At 45.3% G+C, this 6791-nt stretch overlaps 1 protein-coding gene across 1 annotated transcript in view; it reads right to left on the bottom strand.

Moving 5' to 3' along the window:
* PON2 (paraoxonase 2) overlaps positions 1-2526 on the bottom strand; it is a 21765-nt gene extending 19239 nt beyond the window's left edge. The window contains exon 1 of the mRNA XM_021712623.1: positions 2453-2526. The gene's annotated coding sequence lies outside the window, so the exon portion shown is untranslated. The remainder of the gene's footprint in view (positions 1-2452) is intronic.
* Positions 2527-6791: the final 4265 nt, after the last annotated feature.

Raw genomic sequence — 6791 nt, forward strand, 5'->3', positions numbered from 1 at the left:
CTCACCTCAGCCTCCCAAAGGTGTGGGATTACAGGCTGAGCCACCGAGCCCGGCAGGATGTATATATTCTACAGAGACAAATGCAAAAGCAAAGTTATTCACGGACAAGTCTGTAGTTGCAAAACTCTACAACACCCCCATGTGTGTTGAAGGGGATCTGTTAAAGAAATCATGCAACATGACACTTTAAAAAGAGCAAGGCAACCACATGTGCTGATGAGGAAAGCTGCTCACGCCATCTTAGGAATGAAGCAAGCTGTGGAATATTTACACCAATATCTACCTGTGAAAAAACCAGACATATGTAAAGGTAGATATTTTTTGCATGTGCATGGACATACCAGTAAGGACAAAAAGAGGCTTTATCTTTGAGGGTCTGTCTGTGGGGAAATGGAGAGTTTGTTGAGAGATTTTTGGTCTCCATTTTGTATCTTTCTATGTTATTTGAATATATACTGCTTATGTAAACTTGGCACAGAAACATACCGTGCCATTGTTACAAAAAGACAATTCAGTGGACTAAAATAAGTTTCAGGCTGGGCGTGGTGGCTCACACCTGCAACCCCCGCACATTGGGAGGTTGAGGTGGGAGGATTACTTGAGACCAGGAGCTCAAGATCAGTCTAGTCAACATAGCAAGACCTTGTCTCTAAAAATAAATTAAAAAATTAGCCCACCATGGTGGTGCACACCTGTAGTACCAGTTACTCAGAGGCTGAGGTGAAAAGATTGCCTGCGCCTAGGACATCAAGACTGCTATGAGCCATGATCATGCTACTGCACTCCAGCCTGAATGGCAGAGTGAGACCCCAACTCAAAACAAAACAAACTCTGTAAATTTCCAAAACAGAGTATTCAGTGCAAAAAGTTAATTCTAAAATATGTGGTACAAATTGATCCCACTTAAGTTTTTAATATTATGTGTGTGAGAATATTCATTTTTCAGAAAAATCGTGGATGGACACTCTGAACATGTTGAGCAACATCGCCTCTTAGGAAAGGAACAGAAAAAACACTGCCCTGTGTCCTGGGTTTTCATTTATTAAAAGCAAAATACAACATCGAACATCGAATTGCCTCTTACATCCCTAGAGAAGGATGTTGCTATAAGAACCAAAAGCGACCAGACACCGATTCAGGTATTTCCACACTGTGGCTTTCAGGGTGACACTATAAAAAGTGGCCTGAGATTTTTCAGAGTCTGAACATCTTCAATGGAATCACAAACTCGTCATTATGGGCCAAACATACAAAGGCCAGCTTTGACCAAGTTGCTCTGCAAGTTTGTGGCAGAACAGAACCAGAAACTAGGTATTTTTAACTTCTCTGTTTGCTTCTAATCGTACCATGAACCATCTATAAGAAAAGCCAACATTTATTGTTTATTGACAATTCAGCAATACTTGCTGAGAGTCCATCAGGTACTGGTGACACGCACTTGATAGATGACACAGAGTAAAAACAGTATGACATGGCACTGTCCTGGGGAAATTGCAGGCCAGCTGGAGAGGCCCTGGGCGCAAGGGGGGAGCCGGGCAGAAGTCCCACTGTCCATGGCAGATCCAGGGCCTGTCCTCAGGTGCCTCCTCAACGGTTCAGACATCCTGCATAAAGGCCAGGGGACAGGAGATCCCACTGTCTCCCTCTCTAACATCATGGTTTGGAAGATAATACCTATTGTGGAAGGTCAGTCATGTGTGAGCTACAAGACCAGAGGGTGGTCACGGGGCAGTGAGCACAGCAGACAGTGAACACCATCACCACTTGCATGGAGCCACATCTATGGTTGGCCACGCAGCTCATGGAACACTGACTTCAGCGACCATACACAACAGAGAATATAGATGCTACAAAAATTGTCCAGAGAAGTCACTAAGCAAGCAGGAAATCACACACGAAAACACAGGATTACACACAAAAAAGCTAATAATTACAGTGAGGTGGCTAGGCACAGTAGCTCCTCCTGAAATCCTAGCACCTTGGGAGGCCAAGGTTGGTGAATCTCTAGAGGCCAGGGGTTCCAGACCAGCCTGAACAACATAGTGAGACCTCGTCCTCAAAAAAAACCAAAAAAACTTAGCCAGCATGTTGTCATGCACCTGTAGTCCCACTACTCGGGAGGTTGAAGTGGGAGGATTGCCTAAGCCCAGGAATTCAAGGCTATAATGAGCCATGATTGTGCCACTGCACTGCAGACTGGGTGACAGGGTAAGACCCTGACTCAAAAAATAAAACAAAATGAACAGGCAAAAATTACAACGAGAGTAAAAAAGGAGAGGAAATACAGAGCACGGGATCAAGAGGCTGACAGAGAGGCCTCTATTGATATAATCCGATTTATCTACTGAAAAAATGCAACTGTGTGCCACAATACCATGAATGGTATTTTTGTTGTTTTAATGTTGGTGGCCACACGACACAGTGTGTCCAAAGAACACATTTTCATACATACCAATTCCTTTAATCAGGTGGCAGTTGGGAAGGTCTACGGAGTCCACTTCTCTGGAGGCTTTAAGTCGATTTCTGTTAAAAAAAAAAAACAACAACAAAAAACTATTTGTTTATGGATGTCCTGCTTTGTTTCAGAAAAGGTTTAAAGAGAATTGCAAAAAAAAAAAAAAAACCAAACAGCACAGATCTAGGCCAGATGAAGGAGAAGACAGAAGAACAAGGGCAGGAACACAGAGAAGCCAGGAAGCTCAAACAAAAACATGCATCACAGAGTTCTGCATGCTGACCCGGGCTATGAAAACAAAAGCCAGCAAACAGCAGATACAACTTGGAATGCAAGTTGTGCAAATGCAAACAACAGCGTGCCATTTCGCAGAGCTCTGGAATCACTGAAGAAGCTCGAGGTGACCCTGTCTCCCTTCTGAAGAGCCAGTGAGGAACGACCATCAAGCTCCCACAGCAACTGAGAGGCCATGCCTGGAGCCTGGCTCACAGAAGACGGACCACAAATAGTCACCGAGACACCAGAGGAGAAGGTCCCTCCCCGACAACATTTACCAGAGGGGAGGACGGACAGCACCAGCCACTTTAGCAAAATCACTTGCTGCTGTTACATCACAACACTAAAAGGAAGAAGTAAGGAGAGGATGCTGACCTTGGACAGGCCATCCTCCCCTCCTGTCTACCGAGAGAACCCCTTTCTCTCCCTGCACCCTCTCACCTTCTCTCTGCTTTCTAGAGCAGGGGTCTGCAGGCCCTGGGCCATGAACTGCTCCTGTTAGGAACTGGGTCCCATAGCAGGAGAGGAGAGGTGGGCAAGCCAAGTTTCATCTGTATTCACAGCCACTCCCCATCACTCGCATGACCGCCTGAACTCTACCTCCTATCAGATCAGCACTAAGAAGCCTGCTTCCATGACCAATATCCTGTCTTTGTGAAACAGGGTTTTCTGCAGTGACAACCACCAAAACAAGATTATGGAGTAGACTGAACACAAGCAACACACTTTGGGTGTCACTGCCTCCCATCACCCCCAGGTGGAATTGTCTAGTTGTAGAAAAACAAGCCCAGGGCTCCCACTGATTCTACATGATGGTGAGTTGTGTAATTATTTCATTATATATTACAATGTAATAATAATAGCAATAAAAGTTAGGGTTCAATAAATGTAGTGTGTGTGAAATATCCCAAAACCATTCCTCCCCACCCTGGTCTGTGGAAAAATTGTCTTCCACAAAATTGGTCCCTGATGCCAAAAGGGTTGGGGACTGTTGCTCCAGAGCCAGAAGCAACAGCAGTGGCATATGGAGGGAGCTTTACACTCTTCAGAGTGGTTCCCACATGCCACACATTTAAGCAACAAAAGGGCAATTTGCTGCATGTCCCTCTCTATTCGCATTCCTGACAGTGTGACACTGGGAGGCTTCTAGAATACACGGCAGGCTACTGGCTTCTCAGCAGCACAGAAGGACGCCCAGGCCTACCGACCCAGGACTACCAGGAGGTTTTGCCAACTGTACAGTTTGGTAATTCAAGTCATATGTAAAGTCTCCACCTAAAGTGTGCATCTGTATATACCTGAGATCATACAACTCAGATAGTATTACATTTTTTTAACAAAATAGCAATAAATATAAATAAATCAATAGCAAATATTTAAATGTATAAATGTAAGAAAATAAAATGCATTAATAATAAAAATGTAAAACAATGCGATAAAAATATAACAAAGCTCACTCCTAGTATCCCAGGAGTAATTAAAAAAAGAAAACATGTATGTGGCCTAATCTAGTAGCAGCTGTGACAGTGACCATGAGGGTGACACTGAAGATATTCACAGGTGGCAAAAGAAACAGACAATAAAAGGAGCTGCAACTTCCCATTGTTCTAAGGGATTTGCCTGCATGGGTTCATTCAATTCTTCAAGCAACCCTACATATCAGGTGCCATTTTTCCCATTCTAAAGATGAGGAAATTGATGCAGAGGGGCAAAACAATGCCTCAAGGTTCAGCTGAGCAGGATACACAGCTTTTCCTCTCCACTCTGCACTCTTCTCAGAAAGGGGTGAAGAGACCTGTGTTCTTGTCTTTGCAGCAAGACTGCCCTGGCTCTCAGCATGTCAGTTAGTCTCCAGGCCTCACTTCTTTTTGGATAAAATGAGGATGAACTCAAAGACCTCCAAGGTGTTACATGACTCCAGAAACAGACGTAGACACAAAGCAATGGGTCACAGCTGCGGCTTCTTCAAGTTCTGGGTAACGCATTGGCCCAGGTGTCAATTTTATACAACCAGCTACGACACCGATTTGACTATACACAAATAGGGATAATGATGATTTCTATCTATTTTTTTCAAAGATAATCTCTATGGATAAAATAAAACCTGTCAAAAGCAGCACACTTTGATGTGTTTGAATCATTTACCATGGGACATTGTTTCAGAGTCACCTTAAGTCTGCACGAAGGACTGGGATGATGTTTGCTAAATGGAGTGATCCTCATCGACTGGCCACCTGTACAACAGCATCTTTCCACAAGCCAACTACCTGCTGGCAAAACCCCAAAGCTGCATGACTCCTACTCATTAGGTAACTCCTTCTTGGCTTTCCTTCCTGAATAAAGGAAAAGAGAATTTTGCTTCAATACTGTGTGTGTCAAGACTTCTGAATTCCTTCACAGACCACTGAGGGGTTTTTTCCCTGGTGGATCCCTTAGCTCCTGCTTGGTCGTGGACTTCTTGATTCTGGGAGGGAGACCTCAGCAGCTGACAAAAGCAAGCCATCCCTACCCAGTCTCCTTCTTTTTCCTCCATGGCACAGGTGGGCTAAGCAAACCCTGGTTTCCTGGCCTGCTTTGCACTGAACTGTAAGCTTATGACCCCGGTTTTAGGGACAGATATTTTTGTTCCTGACAGAAAGGGCAGACAAGAGAGAGCCCTTCTCCATGATGTGAAGCCGTCTGCATCCTTGATGAAGAGGAGGCTGTAAAGTCAATAGTGAAGGATAAGAGTGAAAATCTGGGAAGAGCCCAGCCCCTTGATGTGGTCACTGACTCAGTGACAAGTTCTGGATCAGCCACCTGCAGAGTGTTTGCCATGTGAGAAAAACAAATCCCTATTTAAATAAGTTCCCATCGACTCGATGTACGTTATTTATGGCTGAAGGCTTCTAACTGAAAGCTCCTAACTGACATAAGATTTGAGAAGCTTGGGGAGTGCACAGAAAGCTGGACAAGCCTTTCTGGAGTCGCAGATCAATAACCCTAAAAGCAGACATGTGTAAGACAAACGGTGCCAGCACATGAAGTGATGATATGAGATGAGGAAAATCTAACTTTTGCTAGAGGCAATTTTTTTCCTACCACTTTATGTCCTCGCGTGCTTACAAACATCCTGGGGCCGAGACATGTGGCCCTGGCCATTCTGCTGTCATAGACATTGCTGATCCATCCTGGCCCTCCTGCCCTTAACCCATGGACCCCACCGGCCAGTCTATTAAAGCTGACACTTGGCTAGGGTAGTGGCTCACACCTGCAATCCCAGCACTTTGGGAAGTCAAGCCGCTTACCTCACCGGCAGAGAAGCCGGGAGGCTGGGGAAGTTGGGCAAGCACCAACTGGAGGCAGAGGGCCCAGCTGAAGTCCAGGCTCAGCACTGATGGGCTGCCTGTTGACTGACTACTGAACCTCTCAACCTTGGGAGGTACATGTGTGCACAGGACAGTGTATAGGAAGACTGAACAGAGGGGCACGGAAGCAAAGGGGCTGCCTCCTGCATGTCAGGAGATGTACATCTGGGGTGAACAGAACAAATTTTTGACACTTTTGACATAATAACAAGCACACAGTAGTTAATTACAAGAAGGATGTGACTTGGACAAGGAGGATGGTGGTTTGAAAAAAGGCTGCTCCTTCAGAAGTGATCCAAAACAGGCCGCACTACCTCCTGTAGAAGCTGACATCACAGGCCCGGGATTGCAGAGCGCTCAGAAGCTGACAGGTGCCTGAGCCTCCAGCCCCTAATGGTGCTTCCAAGGCTTCGTCGTTCCAACAGGGAACAACCAGCCTGGGACATGTGTGTTTCTAGTTTCTCCTTCGCTGCTCAACTAGGGAGGGATGGGGAGGCAGGCGTGGGACGCTGTCCTCCTCTGGGAACCCGAACTAGTCACAGCTCAGAAGGAAAAAAGACAGCTTGAAGGACATTTCTCCACCTGTGATGTGCTTATGCGAAAAATCATCCACTATTTATCTGAAATGCAAGTTGAAACTTAAGTGGTAATCCAGGGAGAGAAATAACTTGATTGTCAAAGTCCCATCTCTAAATATTAATCATTCTGGCAGG

Source organism: Carlito syrichta, unplaced genomic scaffold (genome assembly GCF_000164805.1).
Source record: "Carlito syrichta isolate Samal-C Ts95f unplaced genomic scaffold, Tarsius_syrichta-2.0.1 Scaffold303499, whole genome shotgun sequence".
Taxonomy (NCBI): Eukaryota; Metazoa; Chordata; class Mammalia; order Primates; family Tarsiidae; genus Carlito; species Carlito syrichta.